The sequence below is a fragment of the Papio anubis genome, chromosome 15, assembly GCF_008728515.1.
Source record: "Papio anubis isolate 15944 chromosome 15, Panubis1.0, whole genome shotgun sequence".
NCBI classification, from domain to species: domain Eukaryota; kingdom Metazoa; phylum Chordata; class Mammalia; order Primates; family Cercopithecidae; genus Papio; species Papio anubis.
In genome coordinates this window covers 36,230,493-36,251,217 of record NC_044990.1, presented here as the reverse complement: position 1 = coordinate 36,251,217, position 20,725 = coordinate 36,230,493, and the positions used below count along the sequence as shown (strand labels likewise).

The 20,725-nt window shown below is 35.6% G+C and overlaps 1 long non-coding RNA gene across 1 annotated transcript in view; it reads left to right on the top strand.

The window, feature by feature from the left end:
* Positions 1 to 19,329, top strand: part of LOC108582896 — a 93,482-nt gene extending 74,153 nt beyond the window's left edge. The window contains exons 4-6 of the long non-coding RNA XR_002518394.2: positions 8,093 to 8,171; positions 10,109 to 10,187; positions 16,912 to 19,329. This is a non-coding gene — a long non-coding RNA (uncharacterized LOC108582896). The remainder of the gene's footprint in view (positions 1 to 8,092; positions 8,172 to 10,108; positions 10,188 to 16,911) is intronic.
* The last annotated feature ends 1,396 nt before the right edge of the window (positions 19,330 to 20,725 follow it).

Below are 20,725 nucleotides of genomic sequence, written 5' to 3'. Positions count from 1 at the left end.
ATCCAGAATCCAAGAGGAACTTAAACAAATCAACAAGTTATAAAACCAAAAGATTGTCAAAGGACATGAACAATCACTTCTCAAAAGAAGACATACAAATGGCCAACAAATATATGAAAGTATGCCTATCATCACCAATCATCAGAGAAATGCAAATCAAAACCACAAGGAGATACCATCTTACACTAGTCAGAAGGTCAACTATTAAAAAGTCAAAAAAAAAAAAAAAAAAAAAAAAACATGTTGGCAAGGCTTCAGAGAAAGGAAATGTTTATACACTGTTCAGTCACTGTGGAAAGCAGCTTGGAAATTTCTGAAAGAACTTAAAACAGAACTACCATTCATCCCAGCAATCCCATTACTGGGAAAATACCCAAAGGAAATAGATTATCATACCAAAAAGACACATGCACCAAAAAGATATGTTTTTCATCATACTATTTACAATAGCAAAGACAGGGAATCAACATAGGTGCTCATCAATGTTGGACTGCCGAAAGAAAATGTGGTACATATGCACCATGAAATACTATGTAACTGTAAAAAAGAATGAAATAATGTCTTTTGCAGCAACATGAATAAAGCTAGAGGCTGTAATTCTAAATGAATTAATGCCAAGACAGAAAACCAAATATTGCATGTTCTCACATGCAATAAGTGGCAGCTAAACATTGAATGTCCATGAACATAAACGTGGGAACAATCGACACTATGGACTACTAGAGCGGGAGGCAGGAAACATGGGTCAAAAAAGTACCTATTGAGTATCGTGCTCACTATATGTGTGCAATATAACAATTTAATAAACCTGCACATGTACTCCCTGTATCTAAAATGAGAGTTGACATTTTTAAAAGTTAATTTAATACATGAAGGCTCTATACTTTCTGTACATCTGAAATATTTCATTATCATCATCATAATAAAGAAATAAGGAAAAATAGAATAAATAGAAGCATTTGAGTATTAGGCTTACAGTATAATAATATTACAAAGATATAATGTGTATAAGAACCTAGAATAGAAATAGGAAATCACTATAAATCATGGGCTTTCTAAAAGTGAATCAATCACATTTACAATAATTTAAAATACACAGTTATTTAGGATGCTTTGAGCTCATCAGCATTTAGTACAGCATCTTAATGTAAAACACACTCAGTGTTTTCTTGATTTGGTAACATTTCATCATGTTAATTGATTTATGATTTCATAGAATACAGTATACACATTTAATAATGGTTTAAAATATGTATTTGATAATAAGCCATACTGAATATTTGCTTATTTCATGAGCAAATTTAATCTCATGCCCTTTATGATTACCTGCTGAACTTCATGCTTCCCAGCTCTCTGTTGCACATGGCACTTCACCCAAAAGGAATTCCTCTTAGTTTCATAAATATGTTAAACTCTTTCTGTCTTTTCTGGCTTTTCACAACTTCTTTCTGATCATTTTCTTTTTCATAGTTGCCGTGACCTGTTACTCAAGTTGATACTTATTGGATGCATTCAACTAATACTCATTGAGAGCTATTTTGGTCAAAACAGACTTAGTGTTTAATTTTCAGAATTTAAAGTTTAGTTGTAAAGATAAAAAGTAAAGGAAAAAAAAAGAAAAAATACAAGTAGGTATATAATTATAATGTTTGACCATTTTTTATGAAAATTAGGATTCAATGGAATAGAATACTATAAGAGGTACATAATTGAGATTAGAAGGAAGTACAAAAATGGCTACTGAAAAAGTGGGCAGGTAAATTTAGAATTGCAGGATTAGAAGAAGTTAACCAGGATAAGAGTTAACCAGATCTAAAAGAATGCCTGTGATATAGCTAATCCTTCCAATATTACTGTTTCCAGGAAACTCTGACTTCCTAAGTGGTTTAAGCTACTCTGTGCTCATGGAACACCATTCATGTCTTCTTAACATAGCTGGTTCTTTTTTTTTTTTTTTTTTTTTGAGACGGAGTCTCTTTCTGTCGCCCAGGCTGGAGTGCAGTGGCGCGATCTCGGCTCACTGCAAGCTCCGCCTCCCGGGTTCATGCCATTCTCCTGCCTCAGCCTCCCGAGTAGCTGGGACTACAGCTAGTTTTTTGTATTTTTAGTAGAGACGGGGTTTCACCGTGGTCTCGATCTCCTGACCTTGTGATCCACCCGCCTCGGCCTCCCAAAGTGCTGGGATTACAGGCGTGAGTCACCGCGCCCGGCCAACATAGCTGGTTCTTAAACAATAACTATGTGTTTTTCTATGTGACTCTTATATTTTCCATATTTTTTCCTATTTCTGGCTTAAGCTGCCCCATTGTGCATTCTGATAGAACACACACACACACATACACACACACACACACATATATATATTCTATTTTATTAATAGATTGATATATAATATATTAACACCCGGAAAGCTATCACTTTCTTATGGAAACCTATTTTGGAAACAGACACTTGTGTATAAGAATAGGTTAATATGCCTTGAATTCAGATAGAGTCTAGCAAAGGTCACAGATTTCCTTTGTCACAGAGCACGTAACTGTAGGCTGTGTAGACTTGTATCTTTGTGTACTGTTAAGGACTTATTGCCATTCATAACATTTAATACAGAAGCATTATCCAGATGACCTGTCTGTATTCTAAATGCTTATGTTCAAGATTTTCTATTTATCTTTAATCACTACTAAAGGCCAGTATCTTAGTCTATTTTTCTGTTGCAGTAATAAAATACCACAGACTGAGTAGTTTATAGAGAAAATAAATTTATTTCTCACATTTCTAGAGGCTGAGAAGTTCAAGAGCATGGCATCAGCATCTGGTGAGGGTCCTTGTGCTGTGTTTTCCCATGGTGGAAGGAATAGTAAATGAGCACATGAGACAGAGAAAATGACGGGCAAACTTTTAATTTTTATTCATTTTTTCAAGTTTTATTTTAGATACTTGGGTACATGTGCAGGTTTGTTACATGGATATATTGCACCCTGGTAGTGAGCATAGTGCTCAATAGGTAGGTTTTTGATCCATGTTTTCCTCCTTTCCCCCATCCTCTACTAGTTTACAGTGGCAATTGTTCCCATGTTTATGTCCATGGACACTCAATGTTTAGCTTCCACTTATAAGTGAGAATATGCAGTATTTGGTTTCCTGGTTCTGCATCAATTTGCTTAGGATTATGCTCTCCAGCTTTATCCATGTTGCTGAAAAAGACATTCTTTCATTCTTTTTTATGGTTGTGTATTTTTCTATGGTGCATATGTACCACATTTTCTTTTTCTAATCCGCCACTGATAAACATCTAGTTTGATTCCAGGTCTTTGTTATTGTGAAAAGCATGGTGACGAACATACAAGCTCATATATCTTTTTGGCATGATAATCTATTTTCCTTGGGGTATATACCCAATTTTGGGATTACTGGGTCAAATGCTAGTTCTGTTTCAAATTCTTCGACCTGGTTTTCATAGTAGTGGTTATCATATTTGTTTTACTTTTTTCTTTTATAACTAACCTACTCTTGTGATAACTAACCTACTCTAATGATAATGACCTTAATTCATTCAACAAAGTGGAGTCCTCATGGCTTAATTATCTCCTAAAGCCCTGACCTTTTGCAACTGTTTCCATGACAATTAGTTTCAAAATAAATTTTGGTGGGGACATTCAAAGCATAGGAGTCCATGACATCATTCATGACAACTGCTGGTTAGTCCTTTGCTGATTTATTGCTGAATGAATACATTTGAACCATACTAATAAATGTTTTGTTATACAGGTGTAATATTTGATAAAGCCACTTTGAGCTCCTTGCCTTGAGTATCTTCCTACATTGTATTTACTTTCTCTGGGTCCAGCATGCTCTTCCTCCCAAAATCAGCATGGCACACTCCATCACTTGCCTTCAGGTGTTCACTCAACTGTCATCTTCTCAATGAGATTTTTTCTGACCATACCAATTTCTATAGCTCTCTCTGTTATGATCTATTCCCTTGGTTTTTCTTCATAGCAGTAAATATAACACCCTTAAGTTTGATGGGATGGGATTAGTTGGCAAATATTAATATCTTTTTAGGCCTGCTGCTCATCCCTGGATGGAGATGATATATTCTATATGCTTAACTGAGAAAACATTGTCACTTGTCCAATGAGAGTTTCAACTCTGTCACCGTAAGATTCATAACTACCTTACATAGGCATTTATTATGTTTTGTCAAACGTCATTTCAAGACATTTCTCCACAGTCCTTGCAAACACAACACTGTCCATATTCAGCAGTGCTTCCAAATAATTCATATTTCAACTGTAAGAAAATGACCTCTACCAGATGATCAAAAGCGTTTTCTCAACTATTATGACCCTACTGGATAAGGAAAGGCTTGTTACTTCTTATGCTTCTTTATAATGAGATGCCTACTAGTAACAGTTTTAAAAATCTAACTCTGGCTTTCTACTAGAAAACTCAAATCTTTCTGAATTTAGAGAAGAGTAATTTGCTATATCTTAGTTTACTATTCTTTAATTGACTTGGATTCTAATTTTCCAGATTTTTAAAGTACTGATGCAATCAGCAATGCATACACACTCTAAGAAGAGGATACAATGCTATTAATTAATAGTTCCTTAATATTGTTTCTTAAATAATTGATCGCAGGCCTGTGGGACTACTGGATAGTTTACTAAAATGTTTTCTAAGTGTCCCATGCTGCTCAGCTCACTTCCCATTGAAAAAGAGAGAACACTTTGCTCTTATTGTGTAGCTTTTCCCTTATCTTCCATTTTGGTTCCCTTGGCACCAGCAAATCTGTGCAATCAAAACTCTAACACTTAGAACTTTGGTGCCAGTCTACCAGTCATTTGATTGTAACTTTGGTGAAACCTTCCTCATGCTTCTTTATTACCATTTAAAGGCCTGAGTTAGTGAACTGTGCATACGGAGGAATGGGCAGAAAGAAATGATTGTCTTGCCTGTTTCAGGTTCGTGGAGGCTCAGACATAGACCCTCAACTTGCTTCAGAGACTGGGTTTATCACAAGCTTATCAACATACAGATCAAATTAAGGACTAAAATTTATTGTTACCTGAAGCTCACTGTCAAGGATGGCTTTTCTCTTTCTCTCTTTACAAATATGTGAAAATGCTGCGGTCTCACTTGCCTTGAAGAGATAGGCCATGAAATGGACAGTTCTGTTCGATGTGCTTCTATTTCATCAATCAGAATTAAGTCAATTGTTTTTTGGGGCTTGGCTAAGTTTTGGCAAAGTCTGCAGTTATGTTTTCTAAAAGTCACATGTAATAAACACATTTTCTCAAAAACAGGGTTAATGTACCATCAAGCAAGATCAATTGTTTCAGCAAACTTGTCACCAACCCCAAAAGGCTTAAGAACTTCCAATTCTATTTGTTATTAATTCTCTAATTAGTAGCTTTTTCATACTTCACCATGTAAGACTTTGGTTCAGAGGCAAGATACTACTGCAGTAATGCTATTCTGTCATTATTGCTGAATGTAGTGTGTGTATGTGTGTGTGTGTGTATTAAGCAGTTCATGCCTTGCTATAAATAAATACCTGAGACTGGGTAATTTATAAGAAAAGAGACTTGTCTCATGGTTCTGAAGGTTGTACTTGAAGCATAGTGCTGGCATCTGTTTCTGGTGAGGGCCTCAGGAAGCTTCCAATCATGGTGGAAGCAAAGGAGGAGCCTATGTATCACATGGTGACAGAAGAAGCAAGGGGGTGGGGAGGTTCCATACACTTCTGAACAACCAGATCTTGCATGAACTCAGAACGAGCAGTCACTCCTTATCATGAAGACGACACCAAACTACTCATGAGGGATCTGTCCCTAATGACACAAACACCTCCTACCCCACAGCCAACTTTGGGGGTTATATCTCAATTTGAGATTTGGAGGGGACAGAAGTCAAAACCATATCACTGTGTGTCTGTGTGTGTGTGTGTGTGTATGTGTGTGTGAGAGAGAGAGAGAGAAAGAGAGAGCCCCCTTTTCTGTTTTGTAATACTCTCATTTTTTCTTCCATGACTATAAATTTTAACAACAGAAAGAATTCCAGGTGGATACGAGAGGTCTTCTGACTCTTGAGTAGCTTCAGTCTTATCAACCCTCAGGAGTCCAACCGGCATTTTTTCCCCCTACATTGCAGGAGTTAAGCCATTCTATACCACCACCACTGGCTGCATAGCTTTCGGTCTATGTAACACTTGCTTTTATAGGAATATATCTTCCCCAAAACAATCAGGGGAGACACTTTTATTTCATATTTTGATCATCAAATAGAGATTTGTTTTTCTTTCTCAGAAATGCTTGCCTTATCAAATGCTTGTTCACAGCCAAGGAGCCAAGGAAGTTGAGTCCTCTGTTTTATCCAGTGTTCTATCTTCCCAACAGGACTTTTATAACTGCTAAATTAACCTGGTCATCACAGTTGCTGAGGAATTCCTATCCTGTAAACTTCCTTTTATGGTGACTCCAAATTCTTCCTTTCTGACACTCTTGTTCTTTACCTTCCTAGGTCCTTGTTTTCTATCTTTCCCCCAGTCATGAAAGATCAGTATCTGACTGGACTGGGTACAGCTTCAATAACTGTTCTATCACTTGCTATGCATTTTTTTTTCCAGAGTTCCACCTGAGAAGAGCTGTAGTATGATGTCAACTTGGATCTTCCCTGAAGTTCAACTACTGAATTATTTTTAACTAAAGAATATTTTAATACATAGAAAAAAACCCAGAAAATATAAGATGGACTGTTGCATACATTTTAAAATTATGTGTGTGCCAATGCATGGGCTTATCTGTGCATCCCCTTCTTTTACTGTTGCATGCAGAACACTTTTTGATGAGATCACTTTATTTTCTGAAGAGATCACTTTGTTTTCCTCACACAATTGCTCATGCAAAGATCAGTCCCAAATTTCTTTTTGAATCATCGCTCTTGTACCCTCCAAGCCTCCAAAACAATAATCAGAGTGAAAATCCTATAGTAATTGCAACTAATCTATTTGATTCACTAATGTGTGTCCAGGACATAAACAGTGGTGATACTAGATAAATGAATGACAGAATCATGTCTGTTTCTTTCTGGTTTCTCTCACACTTCTCAGTACCATTAAAAATTATCTAGTTATAAAATGTAATATTTCTGACTGCTTTTGGTAGCTGAATTTTGCATTTGATCAGCAAGAAGTAACATTAACTGAGTAGTCACAGTGTTCCAGGCATGGTGCTACCAGTGAAAAACTTACTAGTATTATCTTACTTAATTATTCCTATTTCATAGGTTAGGTACTGGTGTTATATCCACCAGCAGTGGTTTAAACTAAATAAATCACCTTTTGCCTGGAGACTAGACTGCCTTTGTGGGACTAACAAATTAACCAAAGGATTAGAAATTGTAGTCTAGGAGTCATGCAACTGGAGGCTATAAGGTTCTCATCCTTCCCAAAGTGCTCCTGGGGATAACATCAGTATTGTAGAGCCTAAGTTCAGTGCTTGAGATATTTTGCAGACCCCACACTTGATGGATCTGCTGGCATCACCCAGATTGATAAACTGACTCATCTGATCCTGTGACCCCCACCCAGGAACTGATTTAGTGCAAAAAGACAGATTTGACTCCCTAAAAGGTCATCTCTACTCATCACCTGGTCAATTCCTACTGCCATCTAACTGGTCTCCCCCAACCCACCAAGGTGTCCTTAAAAACCCTGGTCCCTGAGTATTCAGGAAGGCTGATTTGAGTAATAATAAAGGTCCATTCTTCTGCACACACACACACCCTAAAAAAGAAAAAAATATAAAAGACTTACACTTTTATATTTTTTACTGGGTGACTTACCTAAGGTCATATAGCAGCACACAATTTGAAACTAGCAAGTTCAAATGCAATATGACTGACTTTTAGACCTGGGTTCCCACTATACTAGTCTACCACCCTGATTTGCATACAGTGTATTATTTTATTTTCATGGAGTCTGTGTGGTATCTTTGGCACTATTTTATAGATAAAGAAATGAAAGTCCAAAAGCTTAAGTAACTTAATAAAATCCAAAACGAATTGACGGTTGGATTTGTTTCCCTAGTTTTTGATTTCTACTCACGCCATCTACCTGGGTTAGTAACGGGACCCTCAAGAAGTGGCTCAACCCTTTCAAGTCACAGGTAAGTGAATTCTGTCAACTCAGTATCACACTTCCGCTCATCTCAGTTCAGGATGATAAGATGATGCAAATTTGCCCTCGTCTGGGTAAGAGGGTACAAAAAAGTCAGACTAGAGGAATTTTACCATTTTGAGTGCATAACTAATTGCCTAGAAGACAATCCTTATTTAAGGCTTCACTTAGCAGATAGGAGGTAAGAATATCGATGGAAAGAAGGGCCAAGAAAAAGAAACGGCTGGGATGTGTACAGAAAATTATTGAAGAGAAGGAGAAACCCCAAGGAACTCAAAGTTAGGTAAGGGAAACTACTCCATCCTAGGGAGCACAGACATTGCTTTCATTTCAGCTTGATAAAGAATGGCAAGTATATACTCAGAATAAAATTCGCCCTGAATAATTGCAAAGTTCCCCTTTCACCCTGCATCAGAGACCAAACTTCTCATTCACTCTATGTTAAAATGATTTTTTTTATTGTGAAGTTTTGTACTTTATATGTTTTAAGATATCTATTAGGACTCAGAAATAAGGACTGGGTAGATCTTATATCTAAGTAGAAAATCTGGGCTGTAGATTTCTGTGGATACTCAAAAATGCTAATTGATGGTGGTAATTCAGATTTTGATCATCTTTCGGTGATTGTAATGTGATCTGGAGTTCTATTTCTGATACAGTTCATGCTTCTGGCTGCATATCAAAGGAAGCCTACGAGTAAGAGAGCACTAAATGATTAAAAAGGAAAGAAACTAAGCACTCTAGGCTATAGATAAAATTAAGTATTGCACATACATGAAAATATTTCCACCCTATAATTTGAGAGCATATTTACCTTTATTTTTTATTATATGAAATTTAATAAAATAAACTACTTTAAAAAATACCAGTGTTTTGGTTTTGATCAAACTATGTATATAAAATAAAATATCGTGATTCATTAGTAAGTAGATTCCAAGTGACTTTTTTATAACAGATTTTTTTCGCACTGCTTGTCATGAAATCAGAAATGATATAGGCAGACAGGAAGATAATGTGCTAAATAATTTTAGTTTATTTTATTTGAATAAAAGATAAGCCTTCTTTAATTCTTTTCAAAATCAAAGATAAAATAAATACAGATTATGGAGTCCCAGTCTGGTAATACCTTCTCTGTTTGTACATCCTACCAAAAGTATAGGCTAATTATATTTTACATGAAGCAACAACATGATTTCCAATGTTTTGACAAGTAACAAATTGCACATTAGTTAGTTGTAAATAAATTTATTAGAAAGATTTGTCCTTGTTTATAGATTCTCCTTTGAAAAGGTAAATTAATTTAAGGCTCATCATTCAGAAGAAATGTATTATAATATCAAAGGAATAGTTATAAAAAACAGACACCAAAGCTTACCTACTAAACAGCAGAAGAAATCTGATATTGCAACAAGATGAAAGAAGAAAGTATATGAGGTCTATGATATCAGCATGGTGCCGTCTAGTAATCAGATTTTCAGTCATGATTCATTTGGCTCGATTATTCTGCTAATAATGTTATCTGTGCTATAATATAAACATAATGTTGGTTTCCACTGAGAAATGTAAATTACAGATTGTTAAGCATTTTTTTTTTTCTTGAGGATTCTTTCATTGTCAATTAATCGGTGGAAATGTCAGCTCTAAGATGTAGTACTATGGTTTTTGAAGTATATTCACATCAATAAGTAAATGAGGATCCTAATATGTCTACAACGAGATTTGAATAACCTAACTAAAACAGAAAGTTTACCTGCTAACTGCCAATTTAAGTATGCAATTATTTAGCTTATGCAAAATTCAGTCATAAATATTATCTTCTCTCTGTGAGAGGATGAGTCAAAATTTGTCTGATTTTCGTAAAGGTATTTACTAAGTGTTTTCCATTTGCCATTAATAGAGTTATCTATTCTACATGTATCTTCCCAGTTAATCCTCCAATTACCTTCAGAAGTGGGCTGATGAACCCTATGTTAAGAATGAGGAAACTGAGACTTGGGGAAGGAAGGTAAGTAACTTAGCTAACTTCACAAAAGATAGTACCTCTATACATTTCAAATGGGAAGGAAAGGTGGATAGATGTATTCATTTTCATTGGTTAGGTACCTCAAGAAGGAAAATCTGGCACAGAGATCAGCACATAATAAGTATGCTAGGACATACTTGTGAGATCATCACCTATGCAGGAGAAGCGGAAAATGCAAGACTGTCCGGAAAAGAAATTTGGGCTAAAATTCATGCTCAGGGCCGGGCGCGGTGGCTCAAGCCTGTAATCCCAGCACTTTGGGAGGCCGAGACGGGCGGGTCACGAGGTCAGGAGATCGAGACCATCCTGGCTAATACAGTGAAACCCCGTCTCTACTAAAAAATACAAAAAACTAGCCGGGCGAGGTGGCGGGCGCCTGTAGTCCCAGCTACTCGGGAGGCTGAGGCAGGAGAATGGCGTGAACCTGGGAGGCGGAGCTTGCAGTGAGCTGAGATGGGGCCACTGCACTCCAGCCTGGGCCACAGAGCGAGACTCCGTCTCAAAAAAAAAAAAATAAAAAAAATAAATAAATAAATAAATAAAATAGTAATAATAATAATAATAATAATTCTTGCTCAGGAAAGACTTACTTCACTCCCCAGAGATCTTTGAAGTTAGGATAGCCTTTTAGAATTTCCTAAATTTAGGAGAGGGAATCTATCCATTATATCCTGATATTACTTAGCCATTGGATATGGGGTTACCTGGAAAGGGGCATAGCCTGGAGCAAGCAAGGATCTTCAACCGAAGTAATTCTCAAAGAAGACTGGATGTTGAGTGGGCTCTACAGGCAGAACTCTCCTAGAAGAGGAATAAACCTTTGCTCCTGAAAAGGGATTTGAGCCTCATAAAAACTGCTGGACTGGTAAAACTGTAGTTAATATTAGGAATTAATGTGTAACAATGGGAAAATAATGGCATTAAAATGGACTGATTCTATATTCATGACTTTAAGATAATTGCCCAGTAGTGTACTCTTTCAAGATTAGACTTTGAAATAAAGACAGTGGCTTTTATGTATTAAAAAAGTGAAAGATCGCTATAGGCAGTAAGACCTACTGGAATTCTATCTTTAAAAGTAAACATTAAGCAACTACTACTAACTACAAAGGTCACTGTATTTCTGATTTTGTTTCTTTCTCATTCACAAAATAATAAATGATAAGAATTGTCTTAGATTACATGTCTGAGTGAGTATATATTCATGGATTATATATAACACAAAATATTGACAAAGACTTAAATATAACTTTAAATGCAGACTATTAAAGGAAATAGTATTTTTAAATATGAAGGAAAATTTTTATGATAGTCAAACCATTATTCAATCTAAAAGAAGAAATGTATTTATAATGTATATTACACATACACAGGCACACCTATATACAATATATATGATATATATAGTAGTTCCTTTTATCCATGGGATATATGTTCCAAGACCTTCAGCAAATGCCTGAAACATTGGGTAGTACTGAATCCTACACATATTATATATATTTTTTAAACATACTTACCTCTTGTAAAGTTTATAAATTAGGGACAGTAAGAGAGTAATAACAATAATAATAAAATAGAAAAATTGTAGCAATATACTATAATAAAAATTATGCAAATGTGGTTTATCTTTCTCAAAATATCTTACTGTAATGTACTAACCTATTTTCACACAGTGGTTTATCACGGGTGACAAACTGTGGAAGCTAAATTGTGGATTGGGAGAACTATTGTATGTGTGTGTGTGTGTGTGTGTATGTGTGTGTGATTAATTTCAAAGTAACAGTGTGATACTAAAGGATATAAATTTATGTAATATTAATCTCTAATGTAATCTGTATTCTGGAAATGTCCTTAGATAATAATGACAGGTGACTAACAACAAAAATTATTTTAACTATAATGACTTGTAGTGAGAGGTCACAATGATATAAAATGGTTCTTCCTGCTTGCTATTTCCAGTTTGAAATATTATATGCCCCCTTTAGAAAGGCTAAAGAAAACAAATTTACTTATAGTCAAGTGATCATATTTTCAAAGTAGAATATGGGGTTTGAAAATTTGAAAATATGTCCAAAATCAAAGAGGAAATATTGTAAAACAGAGTGTTTTATAAATAGAAATTATAGATCATGATCTGGATAATGTAAAGTGTTTAATTTAAAATCTTAATAAATTATTGCATTAATATATATCATGCATATTTTATCTTTGCCCCAGAAAAAAGCACTGTGCAATAGAACTTTCTGGCTATTGAAGCTGTAATTTTAATTCAATAATTCACATGTGAAATGTGGCTACTGTATTGGAGAACACATTCATAGATCCTTTTCTGTTTAAGATAAATGTAGACACTGTAATTGCAGTGGAAACAGGAGAGTGACTCATATACTCAAGAAACTATTAAGTGAATAAAGTATTGTGAGTCCTAGATTAGCTATGTTGATCTAAATTACTTCTCTCTTGGTGAGAAGGCTCGCAAAGTGTGCTTTACTGTGACAATGCAAGAAATCATGTTATTACTTTTATTGACCACGAGGAGGCACTGATTTGATAACACATGAGGAACACAGAAAGAAAAGCCACTCTATGTAAAATAAACATGCCAGGTTAAAGTGTCCTGACATTGATCAAGCAAGAATAAAGATAAGTAGCGCTTGTTTGACCATTCACTCTATGTTTCAGTGAATAGTGTAACTGAGCCAGAAATAAAGGCCTTAAATAACATGTGGATTCAGACAAGCAATCCTCCTACAGTATTTCTACTTTGAATGCTTGTCATGAGCATGATAGGCAGGAAGCCATAGCAACTAGAAAGATGTAAAAGGCATCAGAGAGCAAAGCTAAGCCACTCCTCGGCTATGACCAATACTGTATTTGCATTTTTCTCATTTACCGAAATTAAAGCCTTTCAAATCCGTTTGTGCAACCTTTTTTTAAATTTTTTAATACCTTAAAAAAAAAAAAAAAAAAAAAAAAGCATAACCCTGGAAGACTGGGGGAAAGAAAAAAAGAAAAAGAAAAAGGCATATACCAATTTGGTCATACTTTATATTCCTAAATAATTCCTAAAGGAAAAGAAAACCATTGAATAAATACTATTTCAGTTGATACTATTTTCTAAAAGTAATGCATATTTTGCACAAAATGCTATTCATAATGATAACATTAAAATGTCTGTTAACTGTAGTTTGGAATTGTTTTAATTCTTTCTTCACATAATTTAACAAATGGTTGGTTGGCCATAAACTCAGACTTATAAAACTAAAGCTAGCAAAGAAAATAAACCAAAGATGTAGAATTTTACAGAAACGTTTATCTTCTATCTCCAGTCTTTACTTTTCCCCACTCAACTCAATTCTTAATTCAAAGCAACATATTGACCTACCCAACCCCTGTTTTGGATAAGGCTAATTTCTGACACAGTAGAAACCCAAATTAATTTATTTTGGAAAGATTATGTTCTATATTATATATTATATTTGAGGATTACTACTATAGTATTCTTAGTTTAGAGCAGAAGTAAACTAATGGCATACAAATTAAAAACTATAATCTTTGCCCCAAATGTAAAAGGAGCAAGCTGCTGATGTGAAGATTGTTGAACTTAGTTTTTTCATTCTTTCTTAACTGAAGGATTATTTACCTTTGCCCATTGATAATTAATTATAATTTCCTATTCTCATCAAAAATAATAAAAATGAATCTCTGATGAAGAACTTTAATATGTGATCCAATACCCTGAAAGTTTTTACCTGAGGAAGAACCCAGATTTTGCCTTAATTTCAAGGGTAAATATAGTAGAGTAACTAAAAATAAGATCTTTGAAGTCAGTTTGCCTAGGTCTGCTACCAGCACACTTTGTTTTGTTATACTGGCTTTCCCTGTACATAATGAAGGTTCTAATCTCATCCACTTTATAAGTTTCCAGATGAGATATCACCTAGATTGTCTGTCTCTAAGCCCTCGAGAAGTGTTAGCTGCTGTCTGCATCATATCCCTGTCATTACATTGTCATCATCCTCATCTTCATCAAAGTAATTTTCAGTCACTTTAATTCATAAAAAGGGTCTCATTGACTATCTCAGCTATTTTCAGTAATTTGTCAGTAGTACAATAGAAAGAAATTTATGTAAGTACTTTTACGAAAAAGTAACAAAAATTACATACTTAAGTTTTCTAAAACATTGCGTTTATTTTTTAATGGAGTAGCATCACGTTAACAATAGAGGTTCTATGAATAGCCTATGTACAAACATCTTTCTTATTTTTCTCAGTTAGCTTTGCCTAAGTATTTTTGTCACTCAAATAGATTTTTCACTCTGTGTTTGAGTTTATCCCAAACATCAAAACAGCCTTTTGGGAAGTTTGACAAGCTTGTATCTGATTATTGCCATCTGCAAACTAGCACCATGCAGGACAAAATGTCCCCTCATAAGAAAGATAAAATATATTTTTTTTTTTCAGAAAATTTAAGAGGTTAATTAAATAATGTATTTTAAAAATATCATTCTGGCTGGGTGTGGTGGTTAAGCCTGTAATCCCAGCATTTTGGGAGGCTGAGGAGGGCAGATCACCTGAGGTCAGGAGTTCGAGACCAGCCTGGCCAACACGGTGAAAACCTGTCTCTACTAGAAATACAAAAAAAGCCGGGAGTGGTGGTGCATGACTATAATTCCAGCTACTCGGGAGGCTGAGGTGTGAGAATCGTTGGAACCTGGGAGGTGGACGTTGCAGTGAGCTAAGATTGTGCCACTGCACTCCAGTCTGGGCGACAGAGTAAGACTCCCTCTCAAAAAAAAAAAAAAAAAAAAAAAAAAAAAAAATTAAAAATTAAAATTAAAAAAATTGTAAACTCAAGAAAGGCAGTACAGCACAGTAGCTACAAACTCAGGCTCAGGAGCTAGAAGCTAGACTGACTTGGCTCTAATCTTAGCTCTGTCACTTACTGTACCAGTTAGGATAGGGTAAATTTTGCTGTACTAACAAACACATTTCAAATTTTTATTGGATTATGATAATTCAATTTCTTTCTCATTCACACCTCACTTATCTTTTTGTGTTTACAAAGGGCCTCTACTCTACATATTCTTTATTCCTGACCCAGGCTGACAAGAGTTCTGCTTAACATAACAAGCATGATTACAGAAGCAGGTAAAACAAAACATGATCATCAACCATGATCACAGAAGCAGTTAAAAGAGAACACGATGAATTTTAAACTGGTTCTGAAAGCTTATGCACAGAAGGGACAGATACTTCTTATACTTCATCAGCTAAACAAAGTCACATTGCCATATCTGAATTCAAGAAGTTGTATAATTCTTCTGAAGGAAGATGTCTCAAATATTTATAAAGTAAAATGCAGTCTACCAGTTTGGGTTCTATCTAACAACAACTAGAATTCTAACAGGTGAATTTTTATCTTTTAATTATCTTATGAGTCATGTGAAAATCATAAAACCCAGCTTATAGTTTTGCTGTGAAGATAAAAATAAGACGATGCTTTAAAAAAAGTTAAGAGATTTAGGCTGGGCACGGTGGCTCACGCTTGTAATCCCAGCACTTTAGGAGGCTGAGGTGGGCAGATCGCGAGGTCAGGAGATCGAGACCATCCTAGCTAACACGGTGAAATCCCGTCTCTACTAAAAATACAAAAAAATAGCCAGTGAGGTGGGGGGTGCCTGTAATCTCAGCTACTTAGGAGGCTGAGGCAGGAGAATGGCGTGAACCCAGGAGGCGGAGCTTGCAGTGAGCGGAGATCACGCCACTACAGTCCAGCCTGGGCAACAGAGGGAGACTCCGTCTCAAAAAAAACAAAAACAAAAACAAAAAACAACAACAAAAAAAACAAATTAATAGATTTATTGGCACATGACAAGTGGTTAATAAGTGGTTACTGTAATTCAGATCCCATGTGAGAAAAATCGTAATTTAAAAATAATGGCTTCAAATAATAACTGATATCTTAATAGTTATTTCACAAGGAATAACTTACATTCAGAGCATTCTTTTTAGGGTAGAATAGACTGTGGTATTGTCCTCGTTTGACAAATGAGAAAACTGGTTAAGATTGACTGAAACACTTGTTCAAATCATGACTCAAATATAGCTTTCTAATTCTAGACAAATGAGGCATAAAATAATGAAGGATCTCCAAATATTTTGTGTACAAAAATTGAGAAAAGGGCTATCTTCTCAGAAAAATAAATGTATATTCTCAAAAATTTGTCTATAATTTCAAAAGTTCACTGACTTCCTAGAATTCAGGCAGGTTAGGAAGAGAGGTTGATTAATGGGTACAAATATACAGTTTGATAGAAGAAATAAGACCTAGTGTTTTATAGATCAAATAGATCAATAGGGTGACTATAGTTTCCAATAATCTATTGTATACTTAAAAATAGCTAGAAGAGAATGATTGAAATGTTTTTAGCACAAAGGAAAGATAAATATTTAAAAAGATGGATACATTAATTACATGGATTTGACCTTTACAAATTATATGAATGTATTAAATTATCACATACATTCTGAAAACATTTACATCAATTATGCATCAACAAAAAATTTAAAAATAAACTTTTTTCTAGAGTATATTATTTCTTTTTGGTGGAAGTTAGTCTTGCAGTCAACTTGTATTTTGGACTATGAAGGAAATAATTGCTGAGCGCAGTGGTTTATGCCTGTAATCCTAACCGTTTCATAGGTCAAGGTGGGACGATCTCTTGAGGCCAGGAGTTATGTGGAGAAGTCTGTAGACGAACATTGAGGTGTCAGATCCATGTGTGAACCTGTCTTGGATCTTTCAATCAAGCCTGGGTCCAGAAGAGCCACCTAGCAGAGCACAGTCAATGTGTAAAATGTTAAGAAACACAAATGCATGTTGTTTCAAGCCAAGAAGTTTTAGAGTTGCTTATTATGCAGCAATATGTAATTGAAAGATCTGTTAAATATATACAACTTATACAGTTTAATAATCTTATTTATTGGGATTTCTTAGTTATTTAAAAAATTATGCCAGGAAATAAAAAGCTTATGTTGATTGTTTAATTAGATAGCTGATTTATTTCATATTGTTGTAATATATGTATTATGGGTGGGGCATATTTTTAAACATATATAAATAATTATTTCCTAGTATTTACAGAATTAAAAGTGTTTTAAAAAGGTACTGGCTCCTAAAATAAAACCTGAAAACTATGCACATATGTATATATATTTTTTAGACCGAGCAAAAGTATGACTTTTGTATCCGTTTCATCATTCTAATCAAGTCACTCATTTACTTCAAATTCTTCCATGTCTCTTTCACACAAATTCTATAGAGATTTCTGCCTACACTTCCTGTCACATTTCCTTGTATGTATTCATTTTATTCTAGCAATATTGACTACTTCTAGTTCCTTCCACATACAGGCTTTCACACTTCTATGCCTGCTATAACTCCCTTTCCTTCCGTTGTTGGCTTTCTTAAATGTTCCTACTTATTTTCTGCAAATGTTCTTAGATATAGTCTAGTGAGACAGACACTTTCTTAAGTCAGGAAAAGCAGATTCATTACTCATTACTTACAGATAGGCAACAAAAATAATCAGAATCCTGGGATCTATGGCTCGCCAGCCCCTTAAGGCTCAGTAAAGCTGCCCAAGGTGGATGAACTCTCCTCTGCATGAGCTTCATGTCACACGGGAGTGGAGGGACCACAAAAGCACTCTACTCTAAGTTTATGTAACCTGGAAGACATTTGGATTGCTGAACTGAAGTGTTGCAGAATATCCTGTTCTTGGAGGAAGAAGAACATAGCCTAAATTGATCTGGGCATTTCCTCCATATCTCAAGATGTTGCAATCTCAGTGCGTTCTGACTAAAAATTATAAGATGAAGAAGGGCTGGGTGAGCCAAGGACATCTAGGGATCTCTATTCCTGTAGTCTTGAAATTGCGCTGAGGCTTAATCCTATATTTGAAGGCTTCCATGAAATCCCCTATCAAAAATTAATCACTTCATCATCCATACTTGTATTATGGCCTTATTGCTGTGTAACAACATTACCACAAATAAAATTGCTTGAAACAACCCACATTTATTGCCTGGCAGTTTCTGTAAGTCTGGAGTTTGGGCATGGCTTAGCTGAGTCCCCTACTTCAGGATCACACTTGCTGCAATGCAGGTGTTGACCAGTGCTGCATTTGTATCTAATGCTAGCCTGGGGAAAGATCTGCTTCGAAGTATGTGTGGTTGTTGGTAGCATTCACTTGCTTGTCAGACTGAGAACCTCAGTTTCTTTCTTGTCTGGAGATCACCCTTAGTTACTTCCCCTGTGGCCATTTGTGTAAGCCAGCTCACAAAAACATGGCAGTTTGCTTTGTCAAAGCCATAAAGGGAGAGAGTCTTTCAGCAAGTGAGGCATGACAATGCTATGTTGCATTACCACTGAAGTGACAACCATCATTGTTATGGACTGAATGTTTGTGTCCTCCTTAAATTCGCATGTTGAAATTTCAACCCCTAGTGTGGCTATTTTTGGAGATACAGCATTTCAGAATACGGCTAATGTTAAATAAGGGCATAAGAATGGCACCTAATGCAATAGGATTAATGTTTTTGTAAGAACAGATATCAGAAAGTGCTTTCTCCCACCCTCGCATGTTCTTTTTCTCTCTTTTCTCTCTCTCTCTCCCCTCATCCCCACCCCCTGTCCCACCCCACATGCATGAGCTGGTATAAGACCATGTGAGGATATAATAAAAAGTCAACTGCCTATAAGCTAGGAAAATAATCCTTACCAGAATTTGTATTGGACTCTTCAGCCTCCAGAATTGTAAAAAATAAATTTATATAACTTAAGCCACTCCATTTATGGTATTTTGTTATAACAGCCCAAGCAGACAAAGATAATCATCACCTTTGTAATATTATTTGGTTAGAAGCAAGTCACAAGTCCCACTCACACTCAAGGGGAGGGGATTTATATAAGGCATGAATACCAACCAGGAGGTGGAAATCATGGGGGCCATCAGGGGGTGCCAAAATAAGGTCTTGCTACTAGTATTCCTGTTTTTATTTGTTTGTTTGTTTCGTTTTTTTGCCCAAGTTGGAGTGCAGTTACATAATCATAGCTCACTGCAGCCTTATACTTCTGGCTTCAGCAATCCTCTGGCCTCAGTGTCCCAAGTATCTGGGACTACAGGTATGCTTCACCATGCCAGGTAAATTGTTTTTAATTTGTTAGACATGTTGTTTTGCTGTGGTGCCCATGCTTGTCTCAAACTCCTGATCTCAAGTGATCCTTTCAATTCAGCCTCCAGAGTAGCTGGGATTATAGGAAAAAACCATTGTATCAGGCCCACTACTCCTTTTTACTTTGTGTTAATCTAGTATGCATGCATCCTGCTTCAGGGCCTACAGAAATCATTAGAAGTATTCACATATATTTCTACTGTATTATACTTCTTGAAACCTGGCAAGTTTGTGTCAAACTGTCAAACAGAAGGCCCTGTTTGAAGGTGGTTATGGTCATATGACTTGCTTTGAGCAATGAAGTGTCAGTGGAAGGTATTGTGTTATTTCTGAATGAAGCTTTAAAAGCCAATGAGTGGTTTACCATGTTCTTTCACTTTGCTGTCGTGATCACGGAACCATAACACAAAATGGAGCCTCTCTCAGTCTGGGTCCTTGAGCCACTATGTTGAGAAGAACCCCACCCCAAATTCTACTGGACACGTAGCATTAACAACGAAAGTATTGGGTAAACTTACAGAATGTTAGAGATGTTTTTTAGTGCAGCATAGATCAGATTATTCTGATGCACGGTTTTGTAAATGATTTTTACTCTCATGTGTCTACGGTGCTAGATTCTAAGCTCGTTGGAATAGTAACCATATCTGCTTTGTTCACCACATAATAACCAGTTTTAGTAAGTATTTGGCATATAGTGGGCTCTTCACCAGTATTTATTAAATGAATCATGAAAAATGCATCTGACTCAATTTCACTAATTCTTTCACATACTGTCTCTTTTTTTTTCCTGGAATATACTAGCTCTTACATAGTTTTTATTGAATTATACAATTTATCTTAATAAAGTCAGCACCCTATTAATCCTTTTCAAACGTTAGCATATGGTCCCTTGATTTACACTCCAAGTCATTTACCTTATGGTTTGTTAAGCAACTCCTTTACATGATCATACCCAGAACACACTTATTGTTTGAATTCTTAAATTTTGAATTTCTCCTGCTGCCCTCTTCTTTCTCTTCGTCTGTAATTTAATTGAAAACATCCGATCAGTTTGATCATGACCTCTAGCTATTTAAGCTCTCCTTAGTTTAATAGTCCATTAATAATTCTTGCCACCAATTCCACCATCACCACTGCTGTTGGTTTACTCTCTTTTCTGTCTGTCATGGACATCTCAGACAAAAGCATAGTATCCTGCCCCTGCGTCCTTCTGTTTCTAAACTTTCCTGACTTTCATAAATTTATTATAAATATATGTTTCTAAAATGGCCAGATTTTTT